Raw genomic sequence first — 2764 nt, forward strand, 5'->3', positions numbered from 1 at the left:
CAATTTTCTTTTCTTTCAGCACATAATGACAAAAGCAACATCCACTGGTCTTACATAGAATCCCAACAGTGCGGAAGTAGGCCATAAGTCCAGACCGACTCTCCAAAGAGCATCCCATCCACACCCACTGCCTGACCCTAACCCTGTAACACTACACTCCCCATGACCTATCCACTTAACCTGCACATCTTTGACTGTGGGAGGTAACCCATGCAGACACAGGGAGAATGTGCAGTTAGCCAAGGCTGGGTCCCTGGCACTGAGGCAGCAGTGCTAACCACTGTGCCATCCAGGGGAATGCAGTTTTGTAGGGAAATGTAAAACTATTTCAGTTGCATATTTTATTCATTCATTGGCTGAGGGCATCACTGACCAAAGGGCTGTTAAGAGTCAGCCACATTGCTTTGGGTCTGGAGTCACATGTCAACCAGACCAGGTAAGGATGGCAGTTTCCTTCCCTAAAGGACGTTGGTGAACCAGATGGACTTTTCTGACAATGGATTCATGGTCATCATTAGACTCATTCCAGATCTTTTATTGAATTTAAATTCCACCGTCTGTCATGGTGGGATTTGAACCCAAGTCCCCAGAACATTACTTGGGTCTCTGGATTAACAGTCCAGCAATAAAGCCTTTAGACCATCACCTTTCCTTATGTTGAACATGGCCAAGTAAATAAATGCATTTCATGTCCATCCACATAAATGATCAACTTCTTTCTTGGATTTCATTGACTTATGGAGAGGACTTATGGTGATCTTACTCTACACTTGTTGCTGTGCCAAAAAAATCAAGTTCCTAAAACCCTTTCCGGATTGTCAAACACATTCAGGTGAGTTACGCTCAAAATCTTCAATTGCATCATGAAAGAACTGCTGACTGTCTCCAAGATTAGCTGTGGAACCAATGGGTGCACTTGAACTTAGAGCCCCTACATTTGGATACTTAAACCTTATGGAGGTGCTAATGATCCTCCATAATTGTCACCAAATGCAATCACCACATAACGCTTACCATCAATATTCGCTTTCAAATTTGATATGAGAACCATATAATCTGCTCTAGATTGTTCCATTGTCAAAATCTCCATGTTTGATTTTTCATATGATTATTTAGCCAAAAGCAGGGGATTTTCCACAGTGTTGATGCTCAGAACAAAATGACCAAAGTCTGCAATTCTGCTGTTAATTCAATGATAAACCTGGAACTATTGGCAAAGTTCCATATCATCTTGATTTCCAGTATACAGGAATATTAGTGCAAAACTCTTACTCCAGAATTGATCAAATAGAAGATATCTTTGACTGTAGCATTTTTCATGGGAGGTGAAACTGAAACAGTCCACAAAATGCTACTCCGTGGGATGTGGTTCTGGGACTGTTACTTTATCTACAATATTCGTGACACATATTTCTTTGTCACTTACACCAACAATTATGTTCAGAGTCCATCTCATCAACATCAGTAGTTGTGCCTTGAGTGGTTGAGACAATACTTGGGGTGTTGATGGTAGACTCTGTCTCAGTAATGAGAGCCCTTTGGCTCCGACCCGAAACATCGATTTCCCTGCTCCTCAATACTGCCTGACCTGCTGTGCTTTTCCAGCAACACACTCTCAATTATGATCTCCAGCATCTGCAGTCCTCACATTCTCCTCTGTCTCAGTAATACTGATGACTGGGGCTTTGGTGCCAGCTTGATATCCTGGTCACTGACGGCTGTGGCTTTGGTGATTATGTCAGTCTTCATGATGCTGATGACTGGAGCAATAGTGCTGGTGACAGAATCCAGGGTCCTGGTGTCTGGGGCTTTGGAATTAGTGTCCCTACACAAGATGGTGATGACTGGGTCATTAGTGCTGGTGATGACCTCCTGGAGCTTTGATGATACTGTCTGAATCTCTGATGCTGATGAGTGGGGCACTGGTGCTGTTGATGACCTCCGGACATTGGTGCCTGGGGTTTTGGCAACAGTCTCTATATTGGTGATACTGCTGACCGGAGCAGCATTGCTGGTACTATGGTACCTGGAATTTTGGTGACAAGGATGGGTGAGGAACTGGTGACAGTGTTCACATCTATCACATTGATGTCAGAGCCATGAGTGACAGTGTCTCTTTCCTTGGTACCAATGCCCGGTACATTGCCAGTGCCTCCAAGAATGTACCTGGCCAGTGGAAGTTCATACTGCTGCTGCAGAAGGGCGGGCACATTGTGCTTGATTTCTTTGATGAGGAGGAACACTTTGTGGAGACTGCATCTTTTTGCCACTGGCGATTTTGGTGATGGGTGGCAGCTTTCTATCATGCCCCTCCCTCCTCCTCCTTGTACTTTGTGCTCAGTTTGACCAAAGGAAATTTGTAAGGGGGGAACTAACCGGGTGAAAAATAATTTCTCATGCTTTTCATGATAAACATTAGATACATCTACTACATTACAACAGGGTTCCTATATTAGTGACAATACTTCAGAAGTACTTCATTGGCTAGAAAGGGCTCTAGGCCATCCTGAAGTTCAACAAGGTGTCATTCTCATGCAATTGTCATTTTGTCGTATAAAATTCGTAGTTGTTGACAAAAGACAAGTTTTTTTGTCAAAGCTCTTTCTCTTGTAATTGTGAAAATGTTTGTGCACTGACCAATGTGAAGAGGAACAACATTCTTTATAAGAGAGTGCTGATTGTTTGGCAAGTGGACTCCGATTGGTTCTCTGGGGAATGCAATACGTAGATGATAACTGACAGTGAATGTCAAGCTTTGTTTACA

The 2764-nt window shown here is 43.2% G+C and overlaps 1 pseudogene; it reads right to left on the bottom strand.

Annotated features, from left to right (window-relative positions):
* Positions 1–611: 611 nt before the first annotated feature.
* On the bottom strand, positions 612–2306 carry LOC148152241 (uncharacterized; annotated as a pseudogene).
* Positions 2307–2764: the final 458 nt, after the last annotated feature.

The sequence above is a fragment of the Chiloscyllium plagiosum genome, unplaced genomic scaffold (assembly GCF_037043375.1).
Source record: "Chiloscyllium plagiosum isolate Xiang-an unplaced genomic scaffold, Cpla_swu_hap1 HiC_scaffold_1, whole genome shotgun sequence".
Lineage (NCBI taxonomy): Eukaryota > Metazoa > Chordata > Chondrichthyes > Orectolobiformes > Hemiscylliidae > Chiloscyllium > Chiloscyllium plagiosum.